This window comes from Schistocerca nitens, chromosome 3 (genome assembly GCF_023898315.1).
Source record: "Schistocerca nitens isolate TAMUIC-IGC-003100 chromosome 3, iqSchNite1.1, whole genome shotgun sequence".
NCBI lineage: Eukaryota > Metazoa > Arthropoda > Insecta > Orthoptera > Acrididae > Schistocerca > Schistocerca nitens.
In genome coordinates this window covers 232705951-232728676 of record NC_064616.1, presented here as the reverse complement: position 1 = coordinate 232728676, position 22726 = coordinate 232705951, and the positions used below count along the sequence as shown (strand labels likewise).

At 40.4% G+C, this 22726-nt stretch overlaps 1 protein-coding gene across 11 annotated transcripts in view; it reads right to left on the bottom strand.

The window, feature by feature from the left end:
- Positions 1 to 22726, bottom strand: part of LOC126248194 (delta(14)-sterol reductase LBR-like) — a 382264-nt gene that overhangs the window by 139874 nt on the left and 219664 nt on the right. The window lies entirely within an intron of this gene.

The following is a 22726-nucleotide window of genomic DNA, read 5'->3' as shown; positions in this document are numbered from 1 at the left end:
GTATGTAGCAGTTGTGAGGATAATCATTATAATTAATATGGCATACATCCACTAATGTTAGAAATGTAATCCTCAGCAACGGGTTTTGGGAGTCAAGATCCCATCATCTTGCTACCTGTGTTAACTCCACATTAACACAGACAGCCAGGATTATGTTCCTAACATTGGTGGTTGTAGGCTAAATTAATTATGACAATTTATATGCTTACCACAATTAAAGTCATACCAGGTTTAACATTATTTGAAAGCCATACACTGTACAGGGTGTCCCAGGAGAAATGGTCAATACTCATAGATATGACACAAATGATTATCCAAAGCAAAAAAGTCTAGTAAACATGGGCTCTAAAATGTACACATTAAGAGATACGAGCACTTCATCACCTTTGATACTGTGAAACAAATCTCTTCTACTGCAAGCTCTTTGCTTTCCATAATTTTGATAGGTGGTAGACTGGATCACACATTTGTAAACACGAGCTCAAATTGGGCTCTAAGAAGCATATCTTAAGAACTATGAGCACTTGTTAATATTTGCTACTGTACAACACATCTCTTCTTCGAGTACTAAACAAGTGCTCTTAGCTCTTAAGGTATGCATTTAGAGCCCCTGTTTACTACAGGTTTTTGCTTTGAATAATCGTTTCTGTCATACACCTGACTATCAACCATTCCTCCTGGGACAGCCTGTATATATGACATGTGCATGCAGTTAAAATAAATACATGTTGATCTCATCACGATTTACACATCGACACAAATGCACCACCATGATCATCAGCGATATAATTGTTCCTTTCCAAAGAAACATGATTCTTTGCACTGATATAAATAGTTGGTCGAAGATTAGGAAAATAAAAAGAAAGAAAGAAAATGAAGTGATTAGGAAACAGCAAATGCAGATTTTCCAGTCTGCCTCCTTAGCAAAAAGGGCTAACAGCACTTCTCAAGAGCCAGTGCTCTCTTACAATATTCAACAGGTTCATACCTTTTAACCTCAGTTTTTCAAATAAGCCTGAGAAGTATGTTGTACTACAGCCTAGTATGAAAGATGAGAAAAATCTGTGACCTATCCACTGTATTATTTTCTTGAAGGAAATGGCCTAAGGTAACAGAATGGCAAGAAATAAGAAACAATGAAACAGAGTCCACCATACAGACCACAAAAATGGAAAAGAAAGCTGTAACAGAAAATAAGTTAAAAAGAAAAGAAAAAGAAACTGAAATAGTGAGCAAGGGAAGAGAAGGTGAAAAGTTTGGAAACACCAAGTCGATGAGTAGGTGGGACAGAAAGAGTATCATAGTTGGCAAATCAAAGACACACACAGAGGAAAGGAAGAATGGACAACTAAAGGAAGGGGAGAATTGGTGATTGCGACATCATGGAAGGAAAATCAATGGGAAAGGTCAGTCAATGACATGCCGATGCATGGCAGTTTGATTGGTCTGAGAGAGACGGGGTGAGCTGGGGCAGTAGAGTGGAGTGGATCACAGAGTGATGAGGGAAAGAAGGACTGCAACACACTTCTGGAAGCCATTTAGGGAAAGTGAGCTGGGCACAAGCCAACAAGCAACGGGGGAGGGGGGGGGGGGGGGAGTAAACTGTAGTGCACATCCACAAGGGATGGGAGTATAGTGATCTGCACTGTGACAGATGGGAGTAAAGTGACATGTACTGCAAGGGATGGGAGTAAAGTGAGCCGCAGCGCAAGTCCACAGGCAGCGAGCAACAGGGCCAGGTCAGTGAGGGGACTGGGAGAGGGGGAATGAAGAGGCCAGAAGAATGGTTGCCGCCAACAGGAAGGATGTGAGCAGAGTAATGGCTGCAACTGATTGGCGGATGAGGGGGGGGGGGGGGGGGGGGAGCAGGGGAAGAGGTTGTGACAACTGCGGAGAGAGGGGTGTAGCAGAGGGAAGGAGCAGTGGCCAACGAGGGGGCAGATGGAGGGTGGCGGCAAACAACAGAGGCAATGCAGGGGCAGAGGGGTGAGAGACAATTGAGGGGGGGAATGGCAGAGGAACAGGGGGATGGGATAGGATTGGGGGGAGGGGGGGGCAGCAACGGAGTGAACATGGGCAGCAGGACACTTCGTGAGAAACAGCAATGAGGGCTGTGAGAAACACAGGAAAAATGGGGCTGTGGCACAGAAATGGGACATCGGACAAATAGGGGGCTGCGGCGCGGGCCTGCGAGTGACAGGCAAATAGGGGGCTGCGGCAGACGTCTGCGAGTGACGGGCAAATAGGGGGCTGGGGCACAGGTCTGCAAGCAACATGCAAATGGGGACTGCTGCACAAATCATGCATCAGAGCAATAGTATTTGTTCTTACACCACTACTGATGTCTGTATCAATTTTCCTATTTGCTTTTCTGATCTACTTTCATTAGTAGTGCTCACACAATGAATATACCAAAATGGTCATATTCTTATTCCAATAGTACTTTACAGTCACAGCGTATTTTAGCAATAGTGATGGTAATACTGTAAACAGTTTATACAAAAACATTTTATTCTTAGACACATTCATGATTTAATATACTATACATGCAGAAAAGGTGAACATCAAAATTCAATGATGCAAAAAAAAAAATTAATTTTCAGACAAACAGCTTATTTGAAATCCCTCTATCTCCTCTTTCAAGCTGACATCTAATTTCTGACAAGGGAACCTCCCCATCGCACCCCCCTCGGATTTAGTTACAAGTTCCACAGTGGATAGGCCTTGAAAAACTGAACACAGATTAATCAAGAAAACAGGAATAAGTTGTGTGGAACTATTAAAAAATAAGCAAAATATACAAATATAGTCGATGCGTAACATAGGTAACATTAAGGAGTATATACCCTCAGTCGAGCCGTGGCCCCTTGGTTAGCGTGAGAAGCTGTTGAACCAGAGGTTCTTGGTTCAAGTCTGCCCTCTAGTGAAAAATTTTAATTTTTTATTTTCAGACAGTTATTATCTGTTCGTCCGTTATGTTTTCATCACTTTCTTGGGAGTGATTATCACATCCACAAGAAATCCTAAATCGTACAAGGTAGAAGAATCTTTTTACCCATTCGCCATTCGACAACATATTCCTGTCATGTGACGCACATGCCGTCACCAGCGTCGTATAGAATATATCAGACGTGTTTTCCTGTGGAGGAATCGGTTGACCTATGACCTTGCGATCAAATGTTTTCGTTTCCCATTGGAGAAGCACGTCCTTTCGTCAACTAATCGCACGGTTTTGCAGTGCGGTCGCAAAACACAGACACTAAACTTATTACACTGAACAGAGACGTCAATGAACGAACGGACAGATCATAACTTTGCGAAAATAAATAAAGTAAAATTGTCACTCGAGGATAGACTTGAACCAAGGACCTCTTGTTCCCCAGCTGCTCGCGCTAACCACGGGACCACGGCGTTCCTGGGCTCAGACTCTCCTTAATGTAGCATATCATGCGCATGGGCTACTCAGTTTGTATATTTTGCTAATTTTTTTCATAGTTCCACACAACTTCTTCCTGTTTTCTCGATTGGTCTGTGTTCCGTTTTTCAAGGCCTATCCACTGCGCCAACCTAAACTAAATCTGAGGGGGGTGCGATGGGGAGGTTCCCTTGCGAGAACTTTATGTTTCAAAAGTTATTCATATTCAAAATTTTTGTGTTACACAATGTTCCAGTCTCAAGACTTAATTCTTTTCGAAATTCTGTGCCATAATTCTGTAGAACTAATTTTTTTGTTTCTGAAAATGTATACTTTCTTAGCAAACTTTGGGTATCCCTGTGCATATTAAAAAATTCACTCTCAGGAAGTAATACATGTTATTTTGTTATTTTCCAATTATGTAGAAATTAGTTTAACAAACTTTCTTCACTGCCTATAGTATATTTATACCTTTTGATTTACTCATCTTTTATGTTAATATCAATAGGTGTTGCACATGTAGCCTCAGTCATTCAGGGCCCAGAAATGAACAGTTTCTGTTTAATTATTTAATTTTCAGCCATTGGCAGGCTAGCATTAAACCATTTCAGACGCAATGAGCACATAATTTAACAACAGTTCATCATAATCAGTAACAAGTGGATCAAAGCAGAAATTATAGGAGACTTACAAGACAGACAGTAAAGATCTATAAATAATAGTGCAAGAGTAGACAGTGGAATTGGCAGACTGTGGGAAATGTCTGAGAGCGAGACATGGCAGCAAGTAGCAACATGGCAGTGGGATGGTGGGATGGAGGGATGGAGGTGGGGGTGACGGGAGAAGAACAACCAGACATCTGTAGGTTGTATGGCACGGGGACAGGTGGGCTGTGTGACGTGTCCCCAGTGGGAAGTGTGGCACTGGGATGGGCAGGACATGCAGCGAGTGGCATGGGGCCAGCAAGCTGGGTGGCAAGTTGCTGTGTAGGAGAGCTGGTAGGTAGTTAAAGTGAGGAGTGGAGTAGAGGTCAGGGAGTGAGGGTTGAGGAATCAGTGAACCAGTTTATTATAGTTCCTCTCCATAGAAAATAAATGAAATAACTTAGTACACACATCAAACTGAGCACTCTCCAAGAACACACAAGAACACACTCCATTCTCAGCACTGAAAAGCAGACAAGTATTGTTATCAAAAAAGATATCAAACAATATACATCACTTGCAGCTTAAAAGATCGACACTTTTGCAGAAACTTCACATTAATAATTAAACTTTCGAAACATTAAATATTCTGTACCATAATTAAATTTGTACACACATGCACTGCACAGAAAGTAAGTTCAAAAACTGGTGAGAGTAATATACAAGGTCTAGTCACATTAATGAAGTTTCCATGGAAGAATTTATGCAGAATCACATTTAAGAGATGGCTCAGAATATCACATTTTGACAGGCTCATTTGGTGGGAAATGTATAGAGCACATGGTCTTTCATACGAACATGTACCGCTACAGGAACTGCTTGAAGCAGACTGGTTAGAGTCATTGATGTGACAACCACGTATGTTTGGTGTCAATGTGCAATTACCACTCACAGATGAAAGGTGACACCACTAGCAGTGGAGGATATATAAAGTGTGTTGAGAGATGAAGAAAACATTGCAGTCATTATCATAATGCAGAAAAACAGAACGATTTATCTGACATCCAAAATGGCAAGATCATTGGCTTCCAGGCCAAGGGTGGAAGACTCCAAAATGGCTAAGCTTTGTGAACTGTTTGCATGTCGACATGGTAAACATATATCATGCAAAGCAAAATGGCACGATCCAAAACTAGCGCCCAGGCAACTGTGATGCACCATGGGCCATAGGTGACAGTCGTGAACGACTGATGCAGAGAGGTGTAAGGATGAATAAGACATGCAACTGTTGAGCAACTGGAAACTCAGATGAACCAAGGCGCTACCAACAGTGTCTGCTCAACAACTGTCCAGCAAACATTGCTGCATATGAGCTTAAACAACACCACAATGAGTTTACCGCACTCCGCTGACCACCGAACTCTCCATATTTAGACACAATCGTGAATGTATGGGACCACCTCAATTGGACTGTTCACATCACGTGTCCTCAATCAAGAAACTTAGCACAGCTGGCCATGGCACTGGAGCTGGTATGATTTGCACAGCCTGTCGGTACCTTCTGGAACCTCACTGGCTATCCTCCTGCACATCTCACACCAGTCTGTACGGGAAAAGGTGGTTATTCAGGCTTTTGACAGGTGGTGATGTTAATGTGGCTGCACAGTGTGCTAACAAGGTGACTGTAACACCCATGCTGACTTGTTCATCAGCAACCAAGGCCGGAATTTGCATACCAATACTGCAACTGGACATCCATTGAGTGGCGACAGATTGCCTTCTCAGATGAATCACATTTTGTGGTCTATCGGACATATGGCCATTGGCATGTACGATGTGAGATGTCTGAAAGCAGACACTCTGCAATCATGAGGGAGTGTTATGGTCTGGGGAACGTTTTTGTGGCATTCCCTGGGTGATATCATCATTCTGAAAGGCACAATGGACCAAAGCAAGTATGAATTCATCCTTGGGGACCATGTTCACCCTAGATGGAGCTTGTTTTTTCTCTGCACGATTGCATCTACCAGCAGGACATTGCAATGTCACACAGCTTGCAGTGTAAGTGCATGGTTCGAAGAACACCACAATGAGTTTACCGCACTCCGCTGACCACCGAACTCTCCATATTTAGACACAATCGTGAATGTATGGGACCACCTCAATTGGACTTTTCACATCACGTGTCCTCAATCAAGAAACTTAGCACAGCTGGTGGTTTGCACAGCCTGTCGGTACCTTCTGGAACCTCACTGGCTATCCTCCTGCACATCTCACACCAGTCTGTACGGGAAAAGGTGGTTATTCAGGCTTTTGACAGGTGGTGATGTTAATGTGGCTGCACAGTGTGCTAACAAGGTGACTGTAACAAAAGCTGAAAATTTTCTACAAACAATCCTTTTGGACGAACATCCACAACTGAGTATTATACTAGAGGTTGAAAATACAGTTTCATTTGTAAATTTCTTTTATTATCATGAACGGTTTCGGGCTCTCATAAGGCCATCCTCGGGTGTCGCAACTGTGCTGTGGCTCGCGAGTGCCACGGTGGACGTGTACTAGAAGCGGTGTGCTACCTTTGCACTCATAGGTAGCACAACGCACATAGTGCACGTCCACCGTGGCGCTCGAGGGGCCACAGCACAGTTGCAACACCTTAGGATGGACTTATGAGAGCCTGAAACCGGCTGTGATAATAAAAGAAATTTATAACTGAAGCAGTATTTTCAACGTCTTATAGAATTTCTAGTTTTACCACTTTTCAGAGAATGTGCAGTTGACCAAACCAATGAAGACTCCTGGACAGCGCAGAAGTGAAAAAAGAAAATTGCTCCCAGATGCCCCTGTTTGAGTATCCTTTTTTGCGTTTGTATGTTTGGCATCTGTAGCAATGGAATTTTAGGATCTTTAAACAAGGACACGGATGAGTTTACTCTACTATTAGATTAGTTGCTCTGTGTGTTCGCATTACTAAACCAGATGCTCCAATTGTTAAGGTACTATTTCTCACACATTACCACATCTCTTTTTCCAACCTCAAATGGTGTCATGGTGTCATTACACACAAGTTTTACCTACATCAGGTATGGGCAAAATGCAGCCTGTGGGCCGCATGCAGCCCGCTAATGGTTTAGTTCGGCCTGCCAAGAAACTCAGAATTTTAATGTAGCAATTTATACTTTTTCTGAAACGCAATGTTAACTAATGCATGCAAACATTTTAAAAGGTGTGGCCTTATGCCTAGCTCTGCTTACAGAAAGTGGACTCTGATCCAAAATTACTGCCACCCCTGACCTATATTGATCAACTATGTGGCAGTAGACAATCAGTTTCCTCCACTCAGTACCTCCCACTCTATTGGAGAAAACAATACCAAATTTTATGGACTGTAGGACGTACTTTGTTCTTTGAGAAATTGCCTCCAAAATTCAGGTGTGTCTTATACTCGAAATTAATATAAAAATGTCCAATGTTTTATTTAAAATTCCCACCCATCTTAAAAATGGTCATGTATTCAATGCCACAGGAGACCTCTCTCTATCTGGCAACATTTGATTTAACTGGCACCAGCAGTGCATCAAAGTGATGAAGATGAGTTGCGGGACTTCACAAGCTGGCAAACAGTGTATTCCTCCCGCCCCACCATTGCAAACCCAGAACACTGTCCAGTCTATCATATGTCATTGCAGTCTACGGTGTCAGTGAACTTTAATTAAAAGTGATTTATGTCATCTGTAACAGTACAATATTTTTGTTAGTAGCTAGTTTCATAATGGAAAAAAATAAAAGGTATTCATATGATGCAGGCTGTAAATTGAAAGTAATAGCATATGCTGAAGAATATGGAAACAGAGCAGCTGAGGGGCATTTTGAGCCTCCACCATCAGAAAAAACCATTTGGGATTGGCGAGCTAATAGAGAAGAACTGAAAAAAAATGAGGAAGACTAAATGTGCAAGTAGAGGACAATACAAAATGGCCAAAACTAGAATATGATGTACTGAAATGGATTCAAGGCCACCATCAAAATGGCACCAGAATTAAGACCAAAATGATTCAAATACACGCTCATAAGCTAGCGCTACAGTGGAACTTAACACACTTTACATCACGGACTTAGAATGTGAACCAAACCAAAATAACTCAGAAAATGCCACAAGACTATTAAAAGAAAATATTATCTTTCCATCACTTTATTATTCAACACTGAAAGAAAACCTGTGTGGAACTAAGCCAAATAGCAAATACGGATGATATGGCTCTGACATTTGATGTGCTGAATAACAGAACTGTTACCACAAAAGGTCCTAAAACTGTAACTAAAAACAACAAGTGTACATTACAAAATGCACTACACTGTTGTCCTTTCATTTTGTGCTGACGGTACTAAACTTAATCCAGTGATCGTTTTCAAATGCAAAACAATGCCAGAACCTTGTGGAATAACACTTGGAGTAGTTGTTTACGTACATGACAAGTGTTAGATGAATGAGGCTGGTATGAAATTCTGGATTAACAGAGTGCAGGAGAGAAGGTAAGATACTTTATTGAAGAAGAGTTCTCTTCTTGTGCTAGATAAGTTTAGTAGTCATTTTAAAAATTCTGTGAAAGAGAAATTGAGACAGGGAAGCACAGAGCTTGCTGTTATTCTGAGAGGACTTACTTCACAATAGCAACCTCTTAATGCCTCAATAAATAAACCGTTTAAAGTGTATGTAACAGAGGAATGGAACAAACGGATGCCGAACAAAACCCGACACGAATTCACACCAAAGGGAGCTTTAAAACGCCCTACCACTATCGTGGTCTAGAGTGAGAGAAGACATTATTGTTAAATCTTTCAATAAGTGCGGCATAAGTAACGCTCCTGATGGCAGTGAAGACCATCTCATATATGAAGAGGGCAACAAGGATCACAAAGAGGAAGAAAAAGAATAAGAAAGTTCGGATGAAGATTTACAGCAATTTTAAAATACAGTTCAGTTTTATGAAATAACTTATTTTTAGTTGGGCTTCACAGTCTAGTAATAAAATGATAATAATCTTATTTTAAAAAAAAATTGCTTAAAAATTGAAGTGTGTCTTACAGTCCACAAAATACAGTATTATTTTGGCTTTCTCTACTTGTTTATTCAGCCACTTACATTACATTGAACAGATAATTAATTTAGGTACAAAACAAGAAAAAATTATTTGTAAGAACTATCACCTGCAGTACTGATAACTGGCATAAATGAAAACACTAAGGTGACTCTTATTCTTCATGTTTGATTCTGTCCTTATGCTAACCCCTCTGGTTTTGTTTTGTTGTACGAAAAAAATGAGTTGTGTGCAATTTGGGATCTGTAGCAAACTGGAAGGCTGGGTTCCAAGGCTCTACATTTGCAAGTTGGGAGGCAAGCAGGTGCGGATGGGAATAACTGCAAAAAAATTTCATTTACTTTGTGTCACATAAAATATTATGCTGATGTAGCTGATTAACCAATTACTGTCAACTTGATTATTAAATTTAGTTTATTAACTTAAACAATTCACAATATAAAACATACAATGATTGTGTTACGTATTATGAGAAAATTGAATTTTCTTTTACAAATTTTTATTCTTGGATAATGTCTCATTTTTATGTCCTGGAATCTAACTGAAATACTGGATTAGAAATCTGAAGTACATACTGCTCCTAATTCTCATTTTTTGTATATAATTTACTGCAGTCCTCCATGAGCTTGGCGCATGGGTATAGAGGATCGATGAAAATTTTATTTTCATCCTTGTGAGGAGAATCAGTGTCAAGGAATTCGTCACTTGAGACAAATCTGGGAAAAAATTTCCATCACACTAAGACATACCTACAGTGAAAATCAGTGTTAATTAAAGAATAATACTGTCACTCGTGAAAAGAGAGTGTGGTCATTGTGGTACAGCTAGTTTAGAATCTATGGTTACTACATCTACTCAGCAAGCCACCATATAGTGCCTGGTGGACAGTACCCTGTACCGCTTACTAGTCACTAAGAACAGTCTTGTTTTATTATAAATAAATTGTCTGATCCCACTATTGATGATTTCTGGGTTTTGACTGATTACTACTTGAACCCTTTTAATATTTTCGTCGGAGGTTTGCACCTCATGATTCAATTCACCATTTTCAATTTTGAATCAGAAGACAAATTTGGAACAAGGATTGTAAAGGCAAAAGGTTCAGAAGGCAGGTACCATAAATGAAATACACATTGTGCTTTGGCTGCAGAAGGGGCAAGAAAACCAAGCTTCGAGATACACAAGGAAAGAAAACTACCACGAACTTGTACTGTCTTTTTGTGGCACTAATTCAAATTTATCATGCAAAATAAACATTATGAAGTAATAAATGGCTTTTTCCATCTACCTTGCATGAGGGTAGGCCCTGGAGAATGGGTATTTACTCTACAATATGATGCTCAGCAAAGAAAGGTTGCAGATAACTCTTAAAAAATCACTATAATCCACTGCGTGTTGTTGTTCTCTGAAAGTATATCTAATAGAACTGAGCAATTGAGACATATCAACCCAAGAAAATGCAGGCATGTCAAGAAGTTGTTCAGTACCACAATTTGAAATAATCACAAATTGTTTTTCTACTATATTGTTACTTGTTAATGTTTTTGATAGTAACTGATCCTCCCAATGGATTGTAGTGGCCGGCAATTTTTTTTTTTTTTTTTTTTTTTTTTTTTTTTTTTTTTTTTTTTTTTTTTTACACTTAAGTTGGTTCTCAATTTCTGTAGCCTTTATCACATGGAATTTCTCTAGGAACTTGGGAGTTTAAATGGGGTACGACAGGGTAACAGACAAAAATATTGCTCAAGTTCATGATTTTTTCCTCCATACTGGAATGTAGTACACAAATAAGATTTGCTGCAATGAATAAAGCAACACTGAAGTTTTTATTGGTATTTTCCCGAAGCAGCTCTGAAAGAGGTAGATCAGTGGTTGTTACTGTAGCCCCGCTTGTGGTTACATATCATCCTGATCCTTACAGATGTGATTTTAGATCAACATAGGGATTTGGTGAAATTGTACACATTTGGAAAAAAGGCCATTTTTCAGACCCTCTTTTTTGGCCAAAAAAAATATTAAATATCAACATTAAAAAAATCATCCATGATGAACTGAAGATAATTCAATTTTATTCAAGGGAGACCAAAAATCATTGAAATTGGATGAAAATTGTAGCATGGGTGACAACAACTATACCGAAAAATATGGTTTTGAGAAAAACACATTTTAAGTTAGACAAGTATTTATTGTATATAAAAAAAGGAAAAAGCTTGAAACTTACAGGATATCATCGATGCCTGGTCCATAACAACTATCGCCCCAGTTAGTGGATGGCCACTTTTTGCTAATTGACCTTTCTGCCGCCGAGTGTATCACCGTTGGCATCTCTATCTTCACAGAATAAGCACATTTAATCACTGATTTGGATTTGAAGGGCACCTACCATGTGCATTAATGCAGTATAGCCTACACCGAATAGGCATATGGCCAAATTTGAAGCAATGTTGACAATTTCGCTTTGACTGGATGCTATTTTTGGAGCCTATCTCCAAATGAGACTATTGAAAATTTCTTTCAAAATTTGAATGAAACTGCCCAAACAATATTCCAGCAAATCAGGTTTACTCAAATTGGTATCAATAGGAAGTGTCAGTGTGGAACCAGTTTTCTAACGCCAAGGTGTGCCGTGCACGCTCCGCTTCCAATGCTCACAGAATCATTACTTTTTGGAGTTCACGCACAATATTTTGTGGAATAACTCTTCAATGTATACCCACTTGAATTTCATAGTAAAAAGAATTTTGAGATTTTTCGACTGTCACCCTGTTGTTCCCCTGTAACTTGTTGACTGTAAAACACAGATATTTTGATTTAGTGTCTCGATTGTAGCTATCATAATGTGAACGGCTTCCTTGTCACTGAGCCTACACTCGTCAAAGGCAGTTGCAAGCTTGGAAGACATTAATGCCGCACATCATCTTTTTTACTCATGGTGATGGAGTTATCACTCACTGTTCCTGTTGCTTCCTAGAGCTCGAGTAACTTTGATTCAACACTACTTGAACTCAATGTCAACAATTCGGCAAGTTGGTCTGAGAAAAACTGATAAGAAATGTGTTAATAATAGCAAGGTAAAAAACCAAAATCTGAGTAAAGTTATCTAACATAAATAAAAGCAAAACAAGGATAATGGAATGTAGTCGAATTAAATCAGGTGATGATGAGGTAATTAGATTAGGAAATGAGACACTTAAACTAGTAGATGAGTTTTGCTATTTGGGGAGCAAAATAACTGATGATGGTCAAAGTAGAGAGAATATATAATGTAGACTGGCAATGGTGAGGAAAGCATTTCTGAAGAAGAGAAATTTGTTAACATCGAGTATACATTTAAGTGTCAGGAAGTCTTTCCTGAATGTATTTGTATTGAGTGTAGCCATATATGGAAGTGAAATATGAACGATAAATAATTTAGACAAGAAGAGACAGAAGCTTTTGAAATGTGGTGCTACAGAAAAATGCTGAAGATTAGATGGGTAGATCATGTAACTAATGAGGAGGTACTGAACAGAATTGAGGAGAAGAGGAATTTGTGGCACAACTTGACTAGAAGAAGGGATCGGTTGGTAGGGCATGTTCTGAGACATCAAGAGATCACCAATTTAGTATTGGAGGGCAGCGTGGAGGGTGAAAATCGTAGAGGGAGACCAAGAGATGAATACACTAAGCAGATTCAGAAGGATGTAGGTTGCAGTAGGTACTTCGAGATGCAGAAGCTTGCAAATGATAGAGTAGCGTGGAGAGATGCATCAAACCAGTCTCTGGATTGAAAACCACAACAACAACATCAGCAATGAAGGAATAGTAAATTTTTCTTTTATTTCATTTTCAAGTAAATTTATGATATGCAGTCATAAACTGAGTAGTTGAATTTCATATTTGCTTCACTTTTGTCTCTTCCCTGTTTCTCTGTAGCTGGTGATCGATTCCATGCATGATCCAAAGCTACCTTTGCTTGATAGAAAACTGTTTGTCTTAATCATATTAGCATGTGCTGTGTCAAAATGTCATCAAGATTTTGAACAACATGTGTTTCTTTTAGTTTATGAAAGTTTGATGATCTTTCAGGACATTTTTATTTATACAAAGCTTCTAATTTCAGTAGAACTTTCTCAGCCCAAGTTGTCAGAATTTGTGTTTTTCCCAATCATCACTTCCCATACAGCCGGCATGGTACTTGCATGCACAGTTAATATAAACATCCACAAACTGTAAAAGAAAATCTTTAATGTGTGTTTGATAGATGACAATTTCCTTCAAGTTATTTGAAAGGAGTTGTACCTGAGTAAATATATGTTCTCCCATAAACAATCTAAAGGTGAGAACATTGTCCCTCTATGATGACTAACTTCCCTCAAACATGAAAGACCACCGGGCTGGTCTACCTTGGGTCATAATAGTGAACAGCCCAGTTCACTCTTTCATCTTTCTAGCCTTGGGGTCACTGACCCATCACATCAATCAGCCAATGTGATGTGTGATATGAGAACACATTCAGCTAAAAAGGCTGAGGTAAACAAATTGGTTACATTGGGTAATGAATGAAACTGTCATGCAGAAGTAATATTTTGGGAAGTCAATGGTTTTATTTCTATGGATTTTTTCGATTCTGAACACTTCCACACACCACATTTTTACATTGAATGGAATCAAAATAGAGGGGAGATAGCAAAAGGAAAATTATAAAAATTTAAAGAAATGCCGAGTAACAGCCACCCTGGTGTAACACACTGAGCCCCTGTTCAGCAGTGTTGGTCCACCTGTGCAACACAATATAGCAGTGAATCTGCATGGCATGGATTTGAAAAGCTCACAGTAGGTTTCTGAAGCTTGTGACTGATAGTTCGGTAATTTTCATATCTGTCAACACCTGCTTTCTTTGGGATTGGAATTATTATTTTCTTCTTGAAGTCTGAGGGTATTTTGCCTGTCTACACACGTCATGCACTTCCAATAAATTATGGGCCAATCATTTATAAGTTCTGAGCTAGGGACAGATAGCTACCTAGATGTGACACAATGAGTTCACATCAAGTTAATGTGGTGGCCAAGATACCAGCATGAGTTCATTACCATGCACCTCAAACCATTGTTGCACAATTCCGGCATTGTGGGATACACAATTATACCACTGGAAGATACCATCACCACTACCGGGACGTAAAGCATTAAGCAATGCATGTCATCCGCAATAATGTTTAAGTGGTACACAGCTGTAAAGGTGCCTTCGATTATCAACTTAGGTCCCATGGGAGTTCAGGTGAATGTCCACCGTAGAATAATATGGCCCCCACCACCCTGCATCCACAGTGGAGTGTTTGTTTTGAGCAACCCTTCACCTGCCTGCCTAGCTGCACATGACCATCAATCTGGTGTAACAAGAAACGTTATACATCCAATTAGATAACACACTCCCATTGATTCATGGTTCCACTGTATGATCCCGATGCCCACCGCAGTTATAACTCATGATGTTGTTGGGTGAACATGAGAATACACAGGGGTCAACTACTGTGAAGCCCCATGTTCAACAAGGTGTACGGAACAGTGTGCTCCAAAACACTTGTGCCTGCACCAGTATTGTACTCTGCCCTAAGATCTGTCACGTATTGATGCTTACCATGTTCTAAAGTGGGCAAGCCTCCAACCTCAATTTTCTGTGATAAGATATGGATGTCCAACACCTTGTTGCCTGAAACTTCCTGGAAGATTAAAACTGTGTGCTGGACCGAGACTCTAACTCCGGACCTTTGCCTTTCGCGGGCAAGTGCTCTACCAACTGAGCTACCCAAGCATGACTCACGCACCATCCTCACAGCTTTACTTCCGCAAGTACCTCGTCTCTTACTTTACAAAGCTCCAGTTGTTTTCCACTTGCACTCTTTATGTGATGATTGGATGCTATCAGTTTTGTGTAAAATTTCATTTTTGCTTTCTGGGTATGATATCTGATTTATGATTGGTTTGGATCCCACATATTTTGAACTTCATGTTGTTGTTGTTGTTGTTGTTGTTGCTGTTATTGTGGTCTTCAGTCCTGAGACTGGTTAGATGCAGCTCTCCATGCTACTCTATCGTGTGCAAGCTGCTTCATCTCCCAGTACCTACTGCAACCTAAATCCTACTGAATCTGCTTGGTGTATTCATATCTTGGTCTCCCTCTACGATTTTTACGCTCCACGCTGCCCTCCAACGCTAAATTGATGATCCCTTGATGCCTCAGAACATGTCCTACCAACCGATCCCTTCTTCTAGTCAAGTTGTGCCACAAAATTCTGTTCTCCCCAATCCTGCTCAATACCCCCTCAATAGTTCTGTGATCTACCCATCTAATCTTCAGCATTCTTCTGTATCACCACATTTTGAAAGCTTCTGTTCTCTTCTTGTCCAAACTATTTATCGTCTATGTTTCACTTCCATACATGGCTATATTCCATACAAATACTTTCAGAAACGACTTCCTGACACTTAAATCTAACCTCGATGTTAACAAATTTCTATTCTTTAGAAACGATTTCCTTGCCACTGCCAGCCTACATTTTATATCCTCTCTACTTTGACCAACATCAGTTATTTTACTACCCAAATAGCAAAACTCCTTTACTACTTTAAGTCTCTCATTTCCTAATCTAATTCCCTCGGCATCATCCGACTTAATTCAGCTACATTCCATTATCCTCATTTTGCTTTTGTTGATGTTCATCTTATATCCTCTTTTCAAGACACTGTCCATTCCGTTCAACTGCTCTTCCAAGTCCTTTGCTGTCTCTGACAGAATTACAATGTCATCGGCGACCTCAAAGTTTTTATTTCTTCTCCATGGATTTTAATACCTATTCCGAATTTTTCTTTTGTTTCCATCACTGCTTGCTCAATATACAGATTGAATACCATCGGTGAGAGGCTAAAACCCCGTCTCACTCCCTTCCCAACCACTACTTCCCTTTCATGTCCCTCGACTCTTATAACTGCCATCTGGTTTCTGTACAAATTGTAAATAGCCTTCTGCTCCCTGTATTTTACCATGCCACCTTCATAATTTGAAAGAGAGTATTCCAGTCAACACTGTCAAAAGCTTTCTCTAAGTCTACAAATACTAGGAACATAGGTTTGCCTTTCCTTAATCTTTCTTCTAAGATAAGACGTAGGGTCAGTATTGCCTCACGCGTTCCAATATTTCTATGGAATCCAAACTGATCTTCCCCGAAGTTGGCTTCTACCAGTTTTTCCATTTGTAAAGAATTCGCGTTAGTATTTTGCAGCTGTGACTTATTAAACTGATAGTTCGGTAATTTTCATATCTGTCAACACCTGCTTTCTTTGGGATTGAAATTATTATCTTCTTCTTGAAGTCTGAGGGTATTTTGCCTGTCTCATACATCTTGCTCACCAGATGGTAAAGTTTTGTCAGGACTGGCTCTCCCAAGGCTGTCAGTAGTTCTAATGGAATGTTATCTACTCCCGGGGCCTTGTTTCGACTCAGGTCTTTCCGTGCTCTGTCAAACTCTTCACACAGTATCGTATCTCCCATTTCATCTTCATCTACATCCTCTTCCATATCCATAATATTGTCCTCAAGTACATCGCCCTTGTTTTGTATTCCTTTTTGCTTGCTTCATTTACTGAATTTTTATATTTTCTCCTTTATCAATTAAATTCAATATTTCTGCTGTTACCCATGGATTTCTACTAGCCCTCGTCTTTTTACCTACTTGATCCTCTGCTGCCTTCAGTACTTCATCCCTCAAAGCTACCCATTCTTCTTCTACTGTATTTCTTTCCCCCATTCCTGTCAATTGTTCCCTTATGCTCTCCCTGAAACTCTGTACAACCTCTGGTTTAGTCAGTTTATCCAGGTCCCATCTCCTTGAATTCCCACCTTTTTGCAGTTTCTTCAGTTTTAATCTACAGTTCATAACCAATAGATTGTGGTCAGAGTCCCCATCTGCCTCTGGAAATGTCTTACAATTTAAAACCTGGTTCCTAAATCTCTGTCTTACCATTATATAATGTATCTGATACCTTTTAGTATCTCCAGGATTCTTCCATGTATGCAACCTTCTTTTATGATTCTTGAACCAAGTGTTAGCTGTGATTAAGTTATGTTCTGTGCAAAATTCTACCAGGCGGCATCCTCTTTCATTTCTTACCCCCAATCCATATTCACCTACTATGTTTCCTTCTCTCCCTTTTCCTACTCTCGAATTCCAGTCTCCCACGACTATTAAATTTTCATCTCCCTTCACTACCTGAATAATTTTTTTTTTTATCTCATCATACGCTTCATCAATTTCTTCATCATCTGCAGAGCTAGTTGGCATATAAACTTGTACTACTGTAGTAGACGTGGGCTTCGTGTCTATCTTGGCCACAATAATGCGTTCACTATGCTGTTTGTAGTAGCTTACTTGCACTCCATTTTTTTTATTCATTATTAAACCTACTCCTGCATTACCCCTATTTGATTTTGTATTTATAACCCTGTATTCACCTGACAAAAGTCTTGTTCCTCCTGCCACGGACTTGAACTTCATAAATAACTGCAATAAGCTTGTCAATCTGTTACTATTGATGACCCAAGTTTGGTGGAGTGATCAACAAGAGATTTTGTTAATGATATACAAATCACGAAAAAGCTCTGTAATTGAACATGGATGTACATTATATACCAATCCAAATCAAAAGGTTTTTGAAAAATTTGAAAGATTATTATTTGCTTGTGCTCGTATTGAGAGCTAGGAGATGTAATGCTGGTGGTGGAGAAAGGGATGTTACTACAAATAAGGCAACAGTTGCTATCATATAAATAATTTCTTTTCAGGAATTTTTCTATGAGAGCAGCTTAGTTATTAAAAACTGCAATAAACTCTTGATATTTATATCAGAATTCATCACAAAGATAAATCTTACAGAGCACTAAAACATTTATCTGAAAATGTTTTTTCCTCAAGTAAAGTACCATTATTTGTCTGTCAGGATAACATGCGAGGGCTATCCAGAAAGTCAACAGATGTTTTGGTCTACTGCAGCAGTGGGCAGGGCTACAGCCACCATCTTGGTGCTGTAATGTTCCTACACTCAGTATGCATTCAGCAGTGGCAGCATGCGGTCTGTGTCTTTGTTACTTTGCGCCCTGTGACATGTTAAAATGTGTACTGCAATAGAAAATCCCACCACATGTGAGGTGCATTCTGTAATTAGGTTTTGTTGGCAAAAAATTGCAAGCCAATTGTCAAACACTGAAAAAGTTAAGACAGGTGATACAAAATAAGCGTCGGGAAGAACATAGCACAAACATTTTGTTTTTTTTTCATGGCAACGCACGTCCACACATTACCATTCATACATGGGAGCTCCTATAGGGTTTTGGATGGGAGGCTTTTGGTCATCCACCATACATCCCAGATTTGGCACAGAGTGAGTACCATGTCTTCCCAGCAATGAAGACATGGGTCGCTACACAACACTTTGATACTGATGCTGAACTGCATTCCAGTATAAACCGGTGGTTGCAGTAGATTTTTGGAGAGACGGTATTGAAAAACTTGTGCTACAGTATGGTAAGTTCCTCAGTTTGAACGGCAATTATTTGTAAAAATAGCTTAAGATTGTCCCTTTAAAATAAGGGAAATGAAATCTGGTTTTTCCATATTGTTGATTTTTTATTTCAAAATGTCTGTTACTTTCTGGATAACCCTCGTATATCTGAAACTACTGCCAGTTTGTCATATGAATGAACACTATATACAACAACGTAATACCAAATTAAATAATGAATTTTTCAGTTACAAAGAAAGAAACTAGACCAGCTCATTTGATGTTTACAACAATGGTTCTAAAATTATAAGAGAAAATTTTGTAAGGTGTGCTATATTATACTTCTACATCTACTGTTGAAACTATAGCCACAGTGCTAACATCACAGTATGCAGTAAAGATCTACGCCTCAGAAATTCTTATTGCATCTGAGTCACGGCTCTGTCTTAGAACACTTCAGTATCAAAATAGGAAAAATTCTACAAATCAATACTTATAAATATTTCTCAAGAACTAGATAATGTTAAAAGAAGAAAAGAATTTCTGTGGAAATAAGCTCATTATAATATAGAATTTTATGAGAAAGTTCATTACTGTGGAAAACAATTTGCCATTCGGTTTCCACTATAGGGACATCATGAAGAAGAGAACAGAATGTGTACAAAATGGTAAGACATGTGCTCAGTATGTAGCAAAGAGAAAGATTGACTTGGTAATACAGGTATCCCATGGTTCCATAAATTCAGATGCTGTGGGAACATTATAACACTATAATCAAGAAGAGGTTAGTAACATTTTCCCAACTCATCATAACAAGCTGAAAATAAAGTATGCTGGTTGCTATGGTGTTCTAAACTAAAAAGAAAACTCCCCATCATATACAGGGCCCACCGCCTCTGTCAACTCATTAGTTGGTTTCTTGCCCTAATTAACTTTGTATCTGTATTGCACTGAAAATAGTGCCCAATAGTGCAGGTGTTGACGGTATGTGCAGTGTGTCTTGCTTGGAAACAAACTTTTTGTATTCCATCACGTTACTTGCTGTTGGCAATAGTAGTGACCAATGTACTCTCGGCCTTCACACTTGCATTCAGTCCCAACTCTTGTTTGTTATCAGGCCATATCAGTTCTACTTAACAGTGACTGACATAAGTATGGATGGGTTTACTGATAGAGTTGACTGATACATACCTCGTCTGTGAGTTCACTGACACAGTGGAAGAATGGCACAACAAATCTATGCTGAGCTGTTCCTATGGTGATGAAAACCAGATCACAGTACTTTTGCATCTGATGGTTGTTACATTACTCTGTGTTTTGTGTTGTACATTTTGCCTATTGCGTATTACGGGCTTTTTCATTGTTGTGAAGATATTTTCACAGAAACATGGATAATTGTAGTAACAAACACAATATATAATAATTGCATTATTACACTGGAGATCCCGGGTCCCTTACACAAAAATACTCAGAATATATCCCTGAGCAATCTCTGGAAGTTTGTTTTGGAGTTCTATCTGTGGGCATGTGATGTGATGTGGCAGGGCATTGCAAATTGGGAAATCCACTTACTTAATCAACTTTGACAAAGGGCAGAACAGAAAGAGGTTGATGGTGAAGCTGGTTGGCTGTTCATGTACTGCTGTTGTGAGCATCTGCAGAAAGTGGTTGAAGTACAGTGAAATAATGAGTAGGCATTGAGGTTGAGATTTTCACTCTGCTGCCAGTTGAATACCATAGTGGTGCACTGGGTCGAGTAAACGCAATGCTGATGGCGGCGCCAAACCATAAACTAGACTCCCATAGTCAAGGCGGGATTGAACAAGGGCTCTGTAGAGCTGCAACAGCATAGAATGATCTGCATCCCAATTGGTGTTGCTCGGGTAGCAGAGGGCATTGAGGTGCTGCCAGCACTTCTGCTTCAGCTGACAAAGATGAGGAAGCCATGCCAATCAGGCTTCGAAAACCAGTTCTAAGAATCAATATGTCTCCACTACAGTGAGTGGATTGTCATTAATTTAAAGTTCTGGTTCCGGATGAACGGTAGGTCGAGGACAGAAGTGCATGGCACACAACTTCGCGGCTGAAAACTGGAAGCCATGGGCTAGATCCCATGACTGCACCTTGTGGATAGCTCTCTTTAGCCGCCGCTCGGCAACACCAGTACTGGAGGAGCAGTACGAAATGCAGAAGTCGTCTGCATACAGAGAAGCTGAGACTGACGGCCCGACAGCTGCTGCTAGACCATTAATGACAACTAAAATTAGAGATACACTCAATACAGAGCCCTTCGGGACCCCATTCTCGTGGATATGGGGGGAACTATGGGAGGCACCAACTTGGACATGGAAAGTAAGGAGCAATAGGAAACTTTGGACAAAAATTGGGAGCGGGCCCCGGAGACCCCACGCATATAATGAGGCAAGGATATGATGTCGCCTGGTCATGTTGTAAGCTTTTCATAAATCAAAAAAAGACGGCGACCAGGTGTTGGCGTCTGGAAAAGGCTGTTCAGATGGCAGACTCGAGAGAAACTAGATCATCAATGGTAGAGCAAGCCTGGCAGAAAGCGCCCTGGCATGGAGCCAGTAGGCCACATGCCTTGAGGACCCAACACAACCGCCGACTTACCATACATTCTAACTGCTTACAAAGAATGTTGGTGAGGCTGTTTGGCCGATAGTTATCCATATCAAGTGGGTTTTTACCGGGTCTGAGCACTGGAATGATGATGCTCTCCAGCCACTGCGATAGAGAGATGCCATCGCACAGGTTTCCGGTTGAAGATGATGAGATGTCGCTTGTAGTCGGACGAGAGATGTTTAATCATCTGACTATGCATCCGATCTGGCCCACGAGCTGTGTCAGGGCAATGTGTAAGGATGCTGAGGAGCTCCCACTCTATAAATGGAGCATCACAGGGTTCACTGTGACGTTTAGTGAACAAAAGGGCTTTCCTTTCCACCCGCCATTTGAGGGTGCGAAATGCTGGGGGATAATTCTCTGATGCGAAGGCTCAAGCAAAGTGCTCGGCAATTGCATTTGCATCAGTAGGTAACACGCCATTGATGTTAATGCCTGTAACATCTGTCGGGGTCTGGTATCCACAAACATGTCTGATCTTCGTCCAGACTTGGGAAGGTGACGTATGGCACCCAATGGTCGAGGCATAACTCTCTCAACATGCCTGTTTGTGTCTTTTTATAACCTGGCAAACGTAGGCGCGGAGCCGTTTAAACACTATTAGGTGCTCTAGGGAAGGATGCTGCTTATGTTTCTGTAGTGCTCGTCGATGCTCTTTAATGGCCACAGCGATTTCCGGTGACCACCAAGGTACTTACTTTCGCCGGGGGCACCCTAAAGAACAAGGGATCGTGTGTTCCGCCACAGAAACAATCATTCTAGTGACCTGCTCAACTACCACATCAATGGTACCATGTGGGGGAGAGTCAACGATGACAGCAGAGGTGAAATGTTCCCAGTCTGCCTTGTTTAAAGCCCATCTTTGTAGACGTCTGCGGGAATGGAGCTGTAGGACTGACATGAAGATGGGAAAGTGGTCACTACCACACAAGTCATCGTGAGCTCTCCAGTGGACAGATGAGAGAAGTCCTGGGCTGCAGAGGGATATATCAATGGCCGAGTAAGTGCCATGAGCTATACTGAAATGTTGGGGGCCCCAGTATTTAAGAGGCAGAGGTCGAATTTACACAGTAAAGTTTTGACATCTCTATCCCGGCCAGTAAGCACAGTGCAACCCCACAAGGGGTTATCGGCATTAAAATCTCCCCAAAATAGGAAAGGTTTAGGGAGTTGATGAGTCAGTGCAGCCAATGCGTTCAGAGGTACTGCACCATCTGGAGGAAGATATACATTGCAGACAGTTATTTCTTGTGCCGTCCTTATCCTGACAGCCACAGCTTCAGGAGGGGTTTGAAGGGGCAGAGGTTCACAGCATACTGAGTTCAGGACATAGACACAGATTCCATCTGACACCCTATTATAGTCACTAAGGTTCTTGTAATATCCCC